This window comes from Sipha flava, unplaced genomic scaffold (genome assembly GCF_003268045.1).
Source record: "Sipha flava isolate LNK unplaced genomic scaffold, YSA_version1 40_pilon_pilon, whole genome shotgun sequence".
In the NCBI taxonomy this organism is placed as follows: domain Eukaryota; kingdom Metazoa; phylum Arthropoda; class Insecta; order Hemiptera; family Aphididae; genus Sipha; species Sipha flava.
Genome location: NW_020273126.1, coordinates 372,433 through 392,048, shown reverse-complemented (window position 1 = coordinate 392,048; position 19,616 = coordinate 372,433). Strand labels below are relative to the sequence as shown.

Here is a 19,616-nt window from a genome sequence, read left to right as displayed (position 1 = left end):
TTATCAAAACATAATTCAGGTACTTGTAAATGTATACTTAAATCAAAAGGATTTATCTTAAGGCGTTATTTTATGGGTTATTTGTAGTATACTTGTTGAACAGTGTGTACTTAGGTTATTAAGCCATCATAACTTTATAACTGAATGAAATCTCTACGATAATGGTAAACTTTTACCAAGTTGTCTTTGTCAAAGGGTATTCATTAATACGTGTCAGGTTGTTACAGCTGATATACCTTAATAACACCAGTATGTATTGATTGATTGATGGATTTAAATTTACATATATTATTATAATAATATTATGGAAGACAACCGAGAGGTATAGATCTGCTGGTCCGTGTTAATGGACACGTCCGAGATTTAATCCCGGGCACAAAGCCGTCAAAATACATACAGCCCTCGATATGAATGATGTACGTTTAATTGGTAAATGACAAAAACCCCTTTAATTCCTAAAGTTCTCTCGGAGAGAATGGATTATTTTAATATGCCATATTTCTACGAATATAATTTGACTACTATTTAATGTTATATGTTCGAACGATTAGCATACAATGATGACAATGTTTGTAAAATTCGTAATAATATTCGTAATATATTTATAACTAAAAAAATTACTTGAATTTGGTTAATATAAAAAGCATGATATTAATAACGTAAATTTTTAAATATTAATAATGATGTGGTGTATATAAACCTCCTACTTCTTCTGTACTAACTTCAGAACCATATGTTATCATTTATGCCTGATAAAAATTATTTTGAGAATAGATGATGCATCATTTGGAAATTATTATGATATTTATATTTGGCTATTAAAAAAAATGATTTTACGGCCTAATCTTTAATTTTAATGATAAATTTGCTCCATAGACGTAGAAAAGCGTCAAGTGGCATGTAATTATATGAAAAAATTATTATGTTAATCTAAAAACCTCGTTAGGCGTGACAACGTTTAGAATAATGTCGTTTTTCTACCCTTACTTGTCATCCCGAGTTTGTCGTTTACCGCGAAACTGTTGATTTAATCAACGTGTGCCCTTGGCATATTTTGTTATACACTTTCTTCAGCTTTATCCATTATTATTATTATCTCGAGAAACCGAGTGGAGTAAAAAATTTACAGATCTTCATGTGGCGAAAACTTTTTGTTCGTAAGTTTTACATTGGAAAAAACTCACGAATGGATATAAAATGAAAAAGAAAAAAATAATGATTCCTAACTAAAAGTTACAACTGCATTTATTATAAACTAAATACTAAAGATAAACTTAACAACAGTTCACATTTTGTTGATATTGAGGATAAACTGCTTATGTTAACCTTGATTACTTTTTTCCCCATTTATATTTAACTGTGAACAATTTCAATTGATTTTAAGTATTAAATATGACCACAAACATTTTAATTATTTAATCTTTATTTTATATTTTTATTCTGTGGTGATTAAAATGATTGTTACACTGTGTATTTTATATTTAATTTGAATTACAATAATAGTAATATATAATAATTAATTAAAAGTTTAATTGCATCAATTTATTTACAATATAGATTAAGTTAGCCTAACCTAACCTAACCTACAACTATAAATACTGAAATTTTATTATATACAGAATATTTATTAAAAATGTGTGTTATTAATCAATCATTATACATATTTATACATATTGAATTTTTTTAAATTATATTTTAATTTACACAATTATTCGTAACAAGCAACTTTTAATATTATTTATTGTAAATGGATGCATTAATACATAATATATACATAATATAGTGTATATTTAAAATTTTTTTTTACAAAATACTTATTCAATTTTTGTTTTTTAGATTGCAAAAGAATTGTAAAAAATAACGCATCCAGCTACCAATTTAAACTAACAGGTAAGAAACATAATTTTATCTCATTGTATCCATATTATACGAATCAATCATTATTAATATTATTGATAATTAAATAATTTTATGAAATATAGTATAATGTTTAAACGAATAAATGTATTTTATAGAAATTTAGAGAAGTAAAGAAAACCAATAACTGTTAAATAGTAAATAATAATATGTAATGTAATGTAATTTAATGTAATAGTAAATATTTCGATTGGTTTTCTAATCTTAAAAAGAAACTGCTCGATAGTTAATTTACTCATTTAAGCACACATTTACTCGTAATCCATTTAGATGTAATAAATATAATATTCACCATATAGGTATAAATGTGTGTTATATTTTCTAATACAATTATAAATATCATGAAAACAAAATAAAGTGTCCAAAATAATAATATGGTAAATATAAATGCAATAAATGTCCATCAAATATGATCTTTTTATTGTAATATGTTTATAAAAACCTAAGGAAAAAATCCGATTGTTTCTATTAAAGAGAAAATTGCATTTAAAACTATTAAAAGAGGTAAAGTAAGTTTGGTTTCACTATACAACTATTTTAATTTTGAATTTATTTAAAGTTCAAAAGAATAATATTATATAATAAAGTCACCAATAATTATTTATTTGCAGTTTAAATGAATAAGTTTAATGTAAATTTGTTTTGTTATACCAATATTGAGTTGTAGAAACTCGACAAACCTTATGTTTGTGGTTTTATAAACGATGTAGTAAAATAACGTTTTGATACCCAAAGAAAGAATCCAAAGAAATTTTATTAGGGGCTACATTACCATTCATGGGTATTACAAAAAAATAATTATTAAATTAATGATATTTTATTGCAGTATTATATTTTTATTAATAATTATTGAAAGAATAGTATGAACGAATAAAATTATACATTCAAATTTTAAAACAGTTATTATAACAATTGTACAACATAAACAAAAACAATAAAATTAATTTCTATTAAATTAGAATTTAAATTTAAATTAATTAATTTTAAATACAATTTATATAATATTATGTATCATTACATCTATACACATATTCTACGTTTGACAGTTATAATAGTATACTAAACAAACGTGACGGAATCTGTCAAATTGAATATGTTTGTATATTTAAGCTTACTCGATAACAAAGCGCTCTGTAAAGAGACAACATTAGTTAAGCACTTAGTGTCAGGTTTAAAGAGCATCGTAGTCGTCGGGGGAGGATAGTAAATCGAATTAAGTTGGACGAAACGATGGATGGTGTATCCATATATGGTGTATATAGATCTTTCGAAATTAAATGCAAAGTTTTGAATAGACATTTATAATTAGACTGTTTATACGTGATTGGAATGTTAGCTGTAAATGGAAAATGTATCTATCTAAATATGTGAATACATATTCCTTAATTCCGATTTGCCGTAAAAATTGTGTCGATGTAAAGTTATAATTATAATATAATGTAATTCTCTTATGTATACCTAATTGGGTATAAAGTATTTGTTATATATGTTTATTATTCATGTGTGTGTGTGTGTGTGTGTGTGTGTGTGTGTGTGTGCAGTGGCGTGTGGGTAATCAAAAGGTGGCCGCCTCTAAATTTTTTTTTTTTTGGGGGGGGGTATCGACAAAATATACTTGCCTCTGAAAATTTTTGAGTTCGCCACGCCACTGTGTATGTATAGTTAAATTCAAATTATCTCATGCGTGTATTATGAAATATTTACACGATAATTTCTTAATGAAAACGTTCCAAAATCAACGAGTTCGTCGTGTTTGATGGAGTTATACTATTTATAGGTAGTTCAAAGCATTTTGATTTTTCCCCTTACTTGGTTTTACATTATTGTGGTTATGTTTCGAGCCCATCAATCAGAAACCATTTGTGTTCCAATCCAAATTGAAAACATCATGTTGGCATACCAAACAAAACAGAACAAAACATTGCCTGGAGGGTCTGTCACTCGTCATTCGTTTATAACGCAAGCCCTCCGTATCATTAAAAACGCAATAGGGTCGAGAATATTGCCTGTACATACATCTTGTTGGAATTTATTAACGCGAACAAATGGGGACTCGCTGTCTTGACCACCGTGTTCAAGTAATTGATAATAAATTCTTCTTGTTTATAGCAATTAGTAATATTATTTAGTAAATGCTTTTACTGAGTTGATGTTTATCCGACTTTATTAATATCTATTATTAACACTCATTATAATATTTTGTATTTGTAAATTCTTTAGTATTCAATTTAATACCAAATTATATATAACTAACATTTAATACCTAAATATTATTTATATTTATGGCTGAAAAAAAAATAAAAAAAAAAAATGAAAGCTTCTATTCAAAATAAATGTTTATGTAATGGTAATTATTATTTATGCATTTTTTCTTTAAAATAATTATGAGGCTACCAAAATTTTATTTATTAATGGTTAAAATTAACAATGATTTCTTAATTTGATAAGAAAATTGTAATAATTGTTATCTACTTAACACGAACAAATTATTTTTTATTTTATTCATGTAATAAAAAACCACATTGTAAACATATAAAAAAGTTTGAACTTCCTAATATATAGTCATATTTATTTTTCGAACTAAAATTAAAAACTAAAAAATTATCTTCTCATCATGTAAAAATACTTTCTGATTCAGTTGATAATTATTAACGATTTTCTACAATTTTTTCTAATTTAAAAAGTTTAAAACACAATTCTATTATGTAATTATGTATGAAAGAGATTAGTTCAGAATATAGACTTACTTAACTATTATATAGTTTATTGAAATATAACTTTATTTTTATTTTTCGTCACATAGTTCATATTTAATTTCATGTTGTATTAAGTGACAAGTTAACAAGACAAATTCTTTTTTAACTATAACGTTATTAATTGTATATTATATTATATATAAATTATTATATTTTTTTATTATTATATTTTAAAAATATGATTTCGAATAATTTTATCTTATTTGAGTTTAAATACTTTAGGTTAAAAATCTCAGGTTTTTTTTCTTTATAGGTTGCAATTTAACTAGAATTTCAAATGAGTTTCTTTCTGTTTTTATTATATTTTTTAAAGTTGTTTAGATAAAAATTGTAACAGAAATACAATTTTATTTCCGCGAATAGTTTTACAAATATTTTTATTTTTTTTTTACAATTAAAATGATCATAACTACAAACTAGTGCACACAATTTTTCAATTCTTAATATACTTATTTAATAATTAATTGAACATTTTTATAAAAAAAAAAACAACGAAAAATAATTCTTCTTCGGTACTACAGAGGAACATATCATTTACATTTCATCAAATGAGTAGAAAGTCTTTTCATTTTTTATTTTTCGTTCATTTATTATATTTGTGTTATATGTACTTCATCAAACATTTATAGTTTTATACGGAACAATATATTGAAAGAGCAGAATACTTAAGGGAGAACCTTGTGGAATTCCATTTTCCGGCTTTCATGTGGGAGATTGGAGACGTGGTTTTGATAACTTGTATGTTGAGAGCTTCTAATATATGTTGATTGGGTATAGTAGGGTAAACGTTAGATAAAATGATCCTTTTTGAAACGTTAATATGTCTACAAAAAGAGATTTTTATTTCATTAACACAAATAGAAGAATAAGTTTTAAGTACATTTTCCACGACAGTTTGACTATTAAAAATACGCAGAATCTGTTATTTGAGATTCGTAGAACGAATTGAATGTTTTCAACGGATAAAATTTTACTGATTGCGGTGACACATTCGATTTGTTTGATATTATTGATTGAATTAAATACGATTGGAGGCTATTTCGGCGAATGTTTGAGAATTACGTTTATGATGGTTAGAAGTATTAGTATCACTCATATTCATTGTAATGGGTATTTGCCCCATTATATTTAATTGCCTATTGAGTAGGTGTAATTAAGACTATAAAAATAATCATACGTGTTCCACTGACGGATATTGTAGACATTTCAAACAGGAAAAATTATATTAATATATTTTATTCTCATAACTCGTATTTATGTACAGTATTATTTGAATTGGGAATTGATACTGCATTACCACCTGGAAGAGAGCTACACTTTCTTCATTTTTTATTTTATTTATTACGATTATTTATTTTTTATGTTGAGGATTGAAAATATAATAGCATTGTGTCCCTTTAGTTACACGAGGAACAGAATTCTTCGCCCGTAAATTATTTATAAAAGGAAAAAGTTTTAATATTTTCTCATTCGAGTGTTTCCTCTTTTTCTACCTCCGGCTCTATAAAAAGTTATTTCGTCGTTTTCTGTCTTATTCATAACCAAAAACCACATGTACACATTCTATATTCTCGGAAGCGTTTCACCTAAGGCTCACTTTTTATTAGAAATTTTTATATCTCTAGTATATTTTCTGTTTGTGTTTTTGCATACCTGTTGTGTTTACGCATGGTCGATATCCATGAATCGTGATAAAAGCACGTTATTTATAGAAAAAAAAATTAATAATATTCATTTTACGCAGAATAATGACTCATACGATCGCTAAGTGTGTATCGAGACCGTAAATAATAAATAAATTGCTTCAAAAACTTAGTATTGATGTTATTTTTGTTCCAGTGATATATATATTTATTTTTTATTTTTAAGCTAGATAATTGTAGAATCTGTAAAATTACGGTTTACAATAAGCACAAGTGATAATGGAGTTTATATAGAAAAGACAAATAGTGGGTAAATTAACAGACAAGTCAAATTATTACTACTATTTACATCTATTCAGACAGGGGGTTTGAGCGAAGAGACCATCCATTGATGGGACTTTGTGACATGTTGTGGTGGGGGTTAGTCTAAAAGTAGATCACGACACCATGTTCGTTTTAGACGTCTTCTGGGGCCACCAGGAACAGTGGGAGAAGATGGTTTCGAAATCAAGGGGTTACGATGATTCTGTAGGTTGAGGTGCATGCGTTTGTAAAAAGTTTTGGCAACGTTTTTAACTGTTTGGATGGAAAGGTCTTTATGGAGAGTATCATTAGAGATATACAATGGAGCTTTAGTTATTTGTCGTAAACATTTGGATTGAAAATATTGAATTTTATTAATATTGGAGGGTTTGGCGGCACCCCATAATTGGATGCCATACGTCCATATTGGTTTGAGGAGTAACTTATATAATAAAAGTTTATTTTTAAGGTTAAGATATTTAGATGTTTAGAGCAAGCCGTTTGGTGTGGATATGTGTTGCCCAGGTTAGCCAGCGGTCTAGATGAAGACCTAGGTAGCGAACATTTTGGGCAGGTGGGATATATATATATATATATAAAAAAAATGATATTATTTATCCTCTTAAATATTTCGTCTGGATAAATACAAGTATGTAACCAAAGAATAGAAGATGTTAGAAAGTATTTACATGAATAACGGAGATTGTTATTTTTTCTATCAGATAACTATTGTACATAACCAATGGAATAATAATTTATGAATATCACTTCAAAATTTTGATACAAATTTGATAAGATTTAATTTTTTATTGAAAGTTTGTAGATCATTGAGTTATGTGGTATTGCAATTTGAACCTTAAAAAATATTTACAAATTGTATACTCGTGAAAATATATGGTTTTGTAAATTTAAAATAAATAGAATAAAAGATAAATAAAAAAAAATTACAAATATTATTATACTTACTAATATAATAATAATATACTAATATGGGCTTTATGAATATACTATACTCATATGAATATATCCTTTTATTAAATGTTTTCTTATAAAATCTTATTTTAATAACAATCATGTATAGTATTATTTAAGAAGCATTCAAATATTACGTGAGCACATCTTTTAGTATTTTTGACCTCTTTTCCACCTGACGTTAACGTTTCAAATGACCCTAAATTCTTTTTATTCTGGTTAATAAAATTAATTTTTTTCAATAATAAGATAAAGAGTATATTAAAAATAATAAGATAGCACTAAGACCGTCTTGGATTCTGTTAGTAATTTATCGGTTTTTGCTTTTTTCGTGCGTTAATTCGAATTTTGAAAGATATAATGCTTATATCAGATTTGTGATTTAGCCTCACCCTCTCCATGTAAGGAGCTGTCAGATTTTTTGAACTCCTCCACTTTGGTCTGCTGACATAATACTTGAATGATCTCTTAATGAATATACAGAATATTATTTAAAATTTAGTGTTTTGATAGCAAAAAAAGAACTCTATGCCAAAATATACTTATAATACTTATCAGTAAAATATTTTATAGTAGTATAAGAATATAACAATTTAAATAACTTTAAAAAAGTAATTGTGTATTGTATATTGTATACAATATTATGTATTAAAGTTATTGATTTTATAAATATTCATGAACAAACAATATTTTTAATAATTATTTATAAATATAATTTAGGGCTTGAATAATAAACACTAATTTTTATAATAGTTCAATTTAAAACTTATACATAAACCAATTTGAAAATTAATTTGTTGTGATTTAAAATAATTTAACAATCTTAAAATACTTTTACTGGAATCAAATAATTCTTTCTGAGGATACTAATAATCCATAGTATTCACCTAGAAGTAATTTATCGGTTTTTATTAACCTAGGTTGTTAAATTAATATAGCATTCTATATCACCTATTTCTATTTCTAAACAGAGATAAACATTTTATGTTTTAAGTAGTTGTGAAATGAAACGACTCAGATTATGTATAAAGTAGAATAAAGTAAACTAATAATTATTATTTTTTATGTTTGAGAATCAATCGAAAAATTACGTTAAGTATCATAATGCCATATTTTATATGGTCAAAGACTATGACATCAAGCCGAGTTCATGATAACAGAAAAAAAATTGTATATTTATTAAGTATTAATTTTTGTTATTAATGTTTGATGTACAACTAACGAATTCAGAGAGTTCTTTTGAACTTAACTAATTTCTGTGGGACAAGCACATTTAAAGCACGTTTAAAGGTCAGGCCGGCTTTTATTTTTAAAAGATTAGTCTTAAAAAATAAAGCCTAGTATATTATAAGCAGCTTTTGAATTCTTGACGACTTGTGCGTCTGTTGCGTGAAAATTAGTTTTTGTTGGTCGAATGTGATTTTTTTTTTCCGCCACCACTGAGACCAAAACCATTAACGGCTTAGTGAGAGATTTCCAAGTGGGATAGCGACGTCCGAAGAACGGGGGTTTATTTCATTAGTTCGCCTGATGTCCCATAAGTTTTTATGACCCTTTAATGGACTCGTTTTTCCATTAAAATTGTGGTAATATTTGTGTCCAATATATTCAATAGAATTCTATAATTTTCCGAGTAGTCAACTTTATAATTTATCGACAATATCATTGGAAATTATATTCATAACAATATCTGTAACAATATGAATACAACTAAGACATAATATATAAAATATAATCATATATTAGATCAATTAACATTTTTCAATCATGGATGGATAGAAATTAATATTAATATTTATTTTCAAAACGCGAAAAATAAAAAAAAATAATTAGGTATTAGTTGGTTAGTAAATTATACTTATAAATTAAATTAAAAATTAAAAACGTATTATAGAACAATTTAATAGACAAGAATGTTTTCTTTTAAAAATTTTTTATGTAAAAAAAATTAATTTAATAATTATTGTGTTTAAAAAATCATAAATTATTTATTAATAGCTTGACTAATAAAATTAAACCATTATATTACATTTCAAATGGGAAATAATTTTTAAAACTTACGGTATAGAATAAAATGAAAGTATTGCACTAAACTTATTTTATGAATCAAAATATTTTCAAAACTAATGAAAATAAGTTATTCTTGGATAGTGAATTAATTAAAATTAAATTACGAACTATTAAAGTTTAACTTGCAAACAATCTTTATTTTTATGAATTGTTGTAATACAGTGACAAATTTTATAATTTATTCATATATTTCATAATATTTTAAATTTATTAACTTCGTAATTTTAATGTGGAATAACTAATTGATTTATTTATTGAAAATACGATTAAAATTGTGTATGATTGAAAAAAATATTTATTTTGATAAATTATAATATTATGACTTAATTCAATTAAATTCTAAATATTTTTAAAGTGTGCATTTCATAAAATATTAAGATTGGTATTACTGTAAAGTGTAGAAAAATAATCATTTACAAATTCAATGTTTAATAATTTTTGAATAGTTTTTACTTTTATATTGTATAAATTATAATACTCGTAGAATTTATACAATATAATATAATAGTATACATATTATGTTTTTAACTGATAATATATAAATTAAAATGTTTTAATTGTGTTAAGGTTTTTAGTTCAGATATTATACTGTTATAAAATGTATAAGTATTTCTTTAAAGTTATAACCACGTTTATAATAAAGTAATTATTTATAAGTATATTTACAATGAATACATATTTAAAGTAAATTTTAGTGTTAGTTTTTCATGTTCTAAAAGTGAGAGGTGGTGGCAAAAAATCGGACTGAAGGAATAAATCGTCTCTTTTGATAAGACAAATTAGATTGCTGTCCACGTGCGTGTATGCGTGTATGTGTGTATATTTACTGCTTACCACTAGCAGTCATGTCCGGGAAGGCGTGAAAATGGCCAACTTTCTTAGATGTTTCCGGAGTAAAAATGGAAAGTTTAACGGTCGTAGCCCGAGGGAAAAAAGTACAAGAAAAGTATGACAAGCACCGCAACCCCACTGCTACCACCATAGCCATCATCGTTGTCGGTATGCAAGGGGATAGGAGTGAGAGAAAGGAAGATAAGGAGTGAGAAGGTCATCATGTGCGAAAAAGGGTGGTGAAATTTTGTCACGTACTATTTCGCTCCCAAAGTCCCGGGATATGATGGCAACTTGCAAATAAAAACTCGAGTAAAAGCTGAAAATCTATTTCGCCTTTAAACGCCGTTTAAACGGGGTTAATACTAGAATCACTTATCGCTTGAAAAGGCATTTTTTTTAAAAGCACACATATTTAGCATTTGAAGGGTACCTAGTGTTTTTTTTGTTCCTCTGACTATGCAACAGTGAATAGTCACGTACCTATGGTTTTTTTAAATTGTACATTTGTTGGACAGACTCATTAAAATATCGCGCAAGTATGTAATATTGTTTAAAATAGTTACAAGAATCAACTTTTTTTTCATTAAAATAATGATTTTCTTCGAAGAACTTTGTTTCAAATTGTCTTATGATGTTTCCTAGTTTATAACTAGTATATATGACCAGCGTTTTAGATTCTATATAAATGAGAAATATATTAGTTATAAAGCGAAAAAATATTTATTTAATAAATATTATATTCATGCTCCAAAATCTTATATTCTTATATCTTGTATCTTAAATCGATTACTTCATTTATTAAAACTAACATAACTAATATGGAGTCGTTTTTTGTTCTTTTCAAAACGCTTTTAAGAAATTGTGATCAAGTTAAAAATCTGTAGTATATAACAAACAAACTTTTGAGAAAATAGGGCAGGTCAATTTCTTCTAGTTCTAAATAAATATACATAATAGCTCTAATTTTTGTTACTTTACAGTACTTTACTTTGTTACTTTTAGCGATGTATTAAAATTTTTAAAATTTAACACTAAGATCAAAAACTTCCAAGAATTGGTCTAAACGTTTAATTAAATGCTTATTTTGATGAAAAAGTATAAATGGTAATAACTTTTTTTTGTGAAAAAGTAAGAATAATTATAATTTCAGATAAAATGTATTTAGTATATACCTTGCACATATTCAGTGTTTTTTAGTTAATAAATTATATACGTTCAGGTAAAATTTTTCATTCTTATTAATGATTTATAATGTAATACTCAGACATAAGAAAATAATTCTGTTGTTTTGTGTAGTAATAACTGTTGTGATTGCAATTAATTTAAATCTTAATAATAAAACATTAAAATTAAATAAAAATATAAGGTACATAATTATGACGATAAGGATCGAATAAATATTTTTACATCGGCAACAAAGATACATTATCAGAGGCGTATATAGGGGGGGCTAGTGGGCTACAGCCCCTCCCCGAAATGTTTTAAAAAAAACTTAAAAATTATTTTAAACATGTTATATTTTAATGGTGTTTATGCTTATTTAGAATTTGCGTCCAACGTCAAATCGTTTTGGAACATTCTGTAAATTAAATGTATATAAGTACTTACAGTGTCTTGTTAGTAATTCTTAGATAGCAGTGGTAATTTAACTAATTTAGCTCTTTCCATAGTAGCCCCTCCCGAAAATATTTTCCGTATACGTCACTATACGTTACTATTAGGTATTGCACGTTTCAAGATTAACTTCGTGTGTTCTGATAAATGTTGGTATGCCGCAATGTATAGCTCACCCATAATAATATATTTTCTTTGCTACGTGTGTAAAAACCCAAGTAATATAGACGTTTTTGATGTTGATTTTAGTTACTTTTCTATAGCATATTTAGTCAAAGGAGGAAGCACTAAAAATATAATATAGAAAATAATGCTAATATAAAAATAAAAAAACGACGAAAATTAATATTTACAATTCATATTCGAATCACGTTTTTGTCCCCCTTGGCAAAAACGTCCGAAAACAATATATTATACAAGTCCGTACTATACATTATGCATTCCGGAAGTAGTGTACGCTAATAATTCCGAAAAGGAAACCTTTTGCCTTCTCCAACTCGAGTAGTGAAATAACATCAATCGTATATACACGTGATATTGGAGATTGCAACAATTGCATTGCATTATTTATATTGTTTTGCATTGTAGAGTAATTGATTAAATAAAATTAATATAGGTATAATATTATTTACAAAAATAAAAAAAAAAAAATACTCAACCTGTAATATATGTTAGTTAAAAAGTGAACTATTGTTATAAATCAAAATCTTTATTGATTTATTTGGTTTTACCAAACGTTTAATGCGTTTTTTTTTTTGTTAAATACGAATTTTAAAATGTATAATTTGTAATTGTAATATTCCCATTCTTGGAATGTGACCATTTCATTGTATACTTGATGAATCTTTTAAAATGTGTGTTAGATAAAAAAGAATGATTAACTCAATAAAAAATATTTAATGTATCGTTTTTTGGTATTTTTTTAATCAAAATTTCATGAATTCATTAAATTGACATTGTTTCTTAAAGTACTATGAATGTAAAAGTTTTCTATCTTTATGTAATTTATTATAAACTACTTTAGTTATAAATTCACTCGATGTATATAAAAAAAAAATTGTTATTTCAAACTGTTTAATGACCATTGTAGTTACTTGTTTTGTTTGTTGATTTTTATTTCTTAAATAGATAGCATTTTATTTATCGAATATTTCACATGGTCTGCTATAAAACAAAAGCTATAAAACTTACCTATAATAAAATAAAAGCTCAAAATAAGTAAAAAAATAATTATTATTAATAAAAAGATGAGCTATCTTAATTTATCAACATAAATTAAATTAATTATATCTCAGATTTTATAGTCCAAAAAAATAATTTTTGTAATTTTAGATTTTAAGCTAAAACGATATGCCTAACTGGTCTGTTACACGAGTATACGTAGTGTACAGTAACAATTATAAAAATATATTGAAAATATACAATATTATTGTTGAAAATGGTTAAATGAAACCAATTCAAGTTTTTAATTCGGAGAAACAACTTAATGAGAAATAAGTCCAAAAGTAAGAAAAAAATACCCCATTATACTCCGTAGTTAGGTCGAAGAATATGAACCCAATTTCCATAGCGAGGGAGTTAGGTTAATTGTAATGTCATGTCACTGGATTATAATATTATATTGGGTCGTTTATATCCACAGTAACATCACCTCTACCACCCACTCAAGAACCAATCCCTCTTATTGAGTGGAGTCTCAATGCGTTCGCAATGTAGATATCTTGCAACAGTTTTAATAATATTATAGTCACGATGGTATTGATAATAAAAATGCATCAACATAATATAATGTCCTTATACTAGCATTATACTTGTAAGAAGGGCTAAACCATTAACCACGTGGCTGTATATAGTGACTATATTAGGAATACGATTCAGTATTTATAAAACGGAAGTGATACAAGCAAAACGTAGCGGATGCAATACGGAGTCATCAGAAAAAAACAAAACAAATTTTTTTTTTATGGATATTTAACCATTAAATTGAAAAAAAATGAATGTTTTTTGATTCTATTGAAACTTTATTGTTCAATAGTATTCTATGTAATGGATATTAAAATATCTAAAAATATTATTTTTTCTGTGAATTAGGCAATAAGTGTTTTAATTACCAATTGTTTCACCTAGATGTGATAAATTCGGTTTTGTGTAGCAAAATATCACTATACGAAACCATCGGATTAAATCAGACAGAATATGACATATCGTAGCTGAAGGAATTTTAAGATGAAATATCCCAATAATAATATTTTTTTTTTTTTTTTTTTTAATACGTAATATACAATCTATATCAAACGACACAATAAGCATATATGATAAGGGGTACAGATAACATGAGTATACAAAATACAAAAAGTGAATAAAGAAGCCACCCAATGATGACACTTAAATGTTGATATGTTTATATGAAAAATGTAAATGAATTAAATATATTTAATAAGTTAGTATTTTTTTTTTTTTTCTATATTAAAATTTGTAACAGGTCTCTACACCATTCACGTTTTAATCGTCTAGGAGGACTGCCCAATAATAATATTAGAATCAAAATATCTTCTTTACAAAATATTTCTCGGGAAAATATCCATGAAAACCAAATTTCTTAAAAAGTTTAAATTGTAAATAATTACGTTATAAATTACAATAGTAATTTTATAAATTCTTATTGTATTAAATTATTATAATCAATTATATGATATTTTTTAAAATCCATTAGAATGAATGTGACGACAACGAAATACCAATTTTAATAGATGTTATTAAAAGCTTTGTTTAGGTAGAGGACAATCAAATGTAGGAATTATTCTCCTTTATTACATGTTGAATCTTTAGTTTGATAAAATAGATTCTATTCAATTTTTACACTTGCAGCAGTAATTTTCCTCTATATTTTTCGAGGATTTCAATTATACTTTTTTAAGAAAATTGTTGTTACATCATGGTAGTCACTATTATCAAATCAGTTGTTGATATATTCGTATATAATAATTTATAAAATTGCATTGATCATAAAATCATAGTTATATAAAGTATCTTATAGTATATTGTAACGATTTTTTCAATTTTATTCAGAAATTTTCCAATAAAAGTTTATTTTGTAATGACAGTAAATGAAGCGCAAGATCAGACTTTGCCTTTTATGGTGTAGATTTAGAAAATTATGCTTCTCACATGGGTGATTGTATTTGTATGAAGCATTTTTTAGAATTAGAAATCCTAACCATTCATACATTTATGCACCACAAAATGAAATTCTCAATAAGATATAACAAGAAGATTTGACTTAAATTGTTAATAGTATAGTAGAGACCATTCAGAGTTCTGTCTAAAATATTAATAATATATGATAATATTATGTCCATTATTTACCACATGCATACACTTTTCTAATATTAAATTCAAAGATACCTATTTTTAATGCTTGCATCATAATTATTTTATCATAAAATGTTTATAGAATCATTTGTAAAGAAATTGATAAAATATTATTGAAATATATGACAATTGTGTACTTTTTCAATTCAATTTTTTTTTCTTTTTGACATTTCAATAGTAAAACATCGTGCATAAAAAATCGGATTAATAAGCTAGAATGATATAAATATAAATTCTTAATACATTAAAAATTATTATTATAATATAATTTATACAAATTATAATTTTACTCGGAATGTCAGCATGATAAGGGGTAACCAGGTATAAAATATAAAATATATTATTTTAGGTTGTACATAAATTATTATAAAATATACATAGTTATATATACACACATAATTTTGTGCGCAATCGTGTTGTTGTTTGCTATATAATATATAAAAATTATTATACGTATAAACAGGTAAAAAGTGTGCAATGGTGTTGTGTTTTTTTCAGGTAAAAAGGTAGAAAGTGCGCAATCGTGTTGCACCGGTTTTTATAGTGATGAAGGCCAGATATCAGTGGTATATCTACTAACTGGACACCCATTTACTTTCCGACAATATACGCTTTTTGTCATCTATATATTTTATATAATTTAAGAGATACATGTTTGGATTAAAGAAACAATTAATGCAGAGAGGAAGAGAGTCATTTAATTATAATGTGGTCCGTAGACATGTACGAATATATAGTATATTTATAACTCGTCTTCATCTTATTTCCATAATAGTATATGTTTACGATTGTTATTAATGATGTATATCCAGCTGGCCACTCACTAATTTTTTATTAATTTATTAAAATTATAACAAAAGCTGTTTAAACTTTAAATTTAATTACATGAAAAGTAATACTAAAAATAAATATAGTATAACAATGGAAAATGTAGTGTGTGTAGCTTATAGAAGTACGAACAGAATTCTTCAAACTATGCAGAACATTGCTCATCTTTAAATAAAACTGTAGTGTGTAACTATCCAGATACATACGTGAATAGTCAAAAACCTTCTTTTTTTTTTTTTATTCGTCGTGCTAGTATAAAAAAGCCAAGTATTCCAATCCTCTTGTATTTATGTATCTTGTAAGTTCAGAAAAGTAAATAAGAATAAATTCAAACGTTTATTAATCTAATTTTTTTTTTTTGACTTCCTCAAAAAATGATTTCGCTGAATTTACATAAAATAATATGCGCTAATAACTCAAAAAAAAAAAAAATCAACTATATGTCAAATACGCCAATACACACAAAACATGTAAAAACATGCTCATGCTCTATTAAACTTTAGATTTTTATTACCATTGTTAAGAAACGGATTTTTATCTCAATTAGCATATTTTCCGATGTAGCAAAGAAAACATGCAAATGCATGAATTTACGAGACCTGATTCATCAGTTTCTAAAGGCAAGGCTTTGTCGTAATAACCAATCTCTTTTATTACATGCTGTATTTTTTAGTTGATGGTATGACATGAAACCTATGCATTGCTTGATGTCGTTGAAGTACGATTGTCTGGGTCTTTTTCTTGGTCTTTTACTAATGATCTTCCTTTCCAAAATGTTCGTGACAAAATAATTATATCTTAACAGGTGTCCGATAAATTTCACTTTCCTTTTCATAATAGCTGTAATTATGTTTCTTTCTTCACATATTTCTTGCAAAATGGAGTCATTCCTGAGACCTGATTATAAGTATTTAATATGTTTTTAAAAATATAAGTAATATAGTATTTTAACTATTAAATTTATTATTTAATCAAGAAAATAGTACACTGTATAAATAATAAGGTGTGCAACAGATGGAGGGGAAAATAAATGTTCGATGTTCAAACAATTTTGCCCATTCTTATTTCGTACCATATTTTTATACCCATAGATACCTAAAATAATAATAAACATAAAAACATGTATTGCAGATATTTTTTTTCTAAATTTAATTTTTGCAAACAAAACTAACAAAACTAAGTGAAAACGCTATTTGTAATATATTATGGTTTCTTTTTTTTTTTACTGTCCTTAAGCACAATAAATCGCGAGTTGAAAAATATTTTATTCGTACACCATTGTAATAATATAGAGATCATCGGACACTACAGTATGTTTTAATATTATTCCCTGAATATTGTGTTCAAAGGAGGTATACGTAATGTAAGACGTAATTTGTTTTACGTCAAAAACAGTTAGTAGTACCATTTGTTCTATAGTACATTTATATAACATTATTGCTGGTTTTAATTTTTGGATATGTGTTGGTGTATTCTGAAAATATGAGTAAAATGTTACGTAATCGATATAGACTTTAACTAGTTGTAAAATATTAAAAAATCAAAAAAATTGTACTTCTTTTAACCGATGACATCAATTTAAGACTCAGAGTCGAAATATTTTAAAATTATACAACGACTCATTTTTTCTCCGGTTACGTATTACAACTCATTACTTTTAGTAAATTAAGATGGTCCAAATTTATCCGTAAAAACATGACGAAAAATTATATAATCGATCAAAAGATTTCGATATTATGGTTGAGGTAACATTCCCACTAATTAGGACGGAGACCGGGAAAACCGCATTGCAGGAAGAATGTCATGCATATGTGTGTGTGAGTGTCCGCGTGTCTGTATAACAGCAAAACACTGGTTGCTGTGTGTGTTACTGTTTGTTGTTTTAAGGTCCGATGAGGAATGGTAGGGAGGGGAAAAAAAATCGTTTATGTACTGAGTATATGGTTTCAACCCTGGGACTTGGCTGATACGGGATTTCACCACAAATACACACACACACACACACACACACACACGCGCGCGCGCGCGCGCGCACACACACACAAATACAAACAGAATAACATACGACGCTGCACATAGCATATATAAATATATATATTGCCGCTGGCCAAAGAGAAGAGAGAGAATCACGTGTTGGCGCATAATTTATAATTTTACCTCTACGCGCCGCAGCCTCAAGCGTGTATCTTCTACGCATTTGCACTCGTATATAGCTGCGGTTTAGTATTGATTTAAAATCGGTCTGCTATATATAATGTATATGCGGTTAGTTAAATGCGACTATACGTGAAAATCTGATTGAAACAGTTGGACGAAAAATAACGAAAAAAAAAATAAAATAAAAAAAATACTCGCGTTTATATAAATGCAAAATATTTAAACATATATCCCGTCCATAATATATATATATATATATATATATATATATATATATATATGACGATTGAACTTTTTTCCTATAGTTCAACGTCGACCCTATTTATGTTCAGTCCATTTATTACGTTTCATTTTTTTCCTCCTCCTAACCAATAAAGTCGTGGTATTTTTCTGTACCTACCGAAATCACAAACAGTTTGTATGCGTTTTTTGAATTAGAACAATATTTGCACGTAAACGACAATAATAGTAATAGTAATATTTGAATTCCAGAAATAAAAAGTCATATTGTTCTATTTACAGTGGGCTTTTGACGTGAAACATCTTATGCTCTTGGTCAGACCGATTGTTAGTGTGGCGATCCATGGCGATCAATAAAGGATATAAATTGTCCAAACTAGTGTAAAAGTCAATGATATGCATAGCATAATTAGCGTCCGGAGTCAAGAATCATTTTTAGCGCCTCCATAACCTATCAAATATTTTCATATCCATGGATTATAAGGAGACTATATAAGAATAGGTTCTATATAACTACTTATTTTGTATTAATTAAATTAATAAAATAAGTAATCAACAACTATAGAACGATAGAAGTAATACAACTCAAACAGTATAGGTAGAATAAAATATGTAAATAATAACCTATCATACTAAACTGGTATAATTTATTTACAAATCGAATTTATTCGATTGTACAAAAAATAACTTGCTTTTACACAAATTTTCAAGCCTTCATATAGACCCTGAATCAAATTTATATATATATATATATATGTTTGGGACCTCCTTTCTCATTAATGTCCATTATAAAACTTCTCTTGACACTCTATCATACGCCTTTTCTAAATCTATAAACACCAAATATAATTTTGTCTTATTTTCCTTAAATTTCTCCACTAGTTGTCTAACACAAAATAATGACTCCATA

At 26.3% G+C, this 19,616-nt stretch overlaps 1 protein-coding gene across 1 annotated transcript in view; it reads left to right on the top strand.

Moving 5' to 3' along the window:
• The window catches only part of LOC112688796 (discoidin domain-containing receptor 2-like), a 230,296-nt gene that overhangs the window by 69,303 nt on the left and 141,377 nt on the right, over positions 1–19,616 (top strand). Inside the window, exon 3 of the mRNA XM_025562160.1 lies at positions 1,837–1,890. The gene's annotated coding sequence lies outside the window, so the exon portion shown is untranslated. The remainder of the gene's footprint in view (positions 1–1,836; positions 1,891–19,616) is intronic.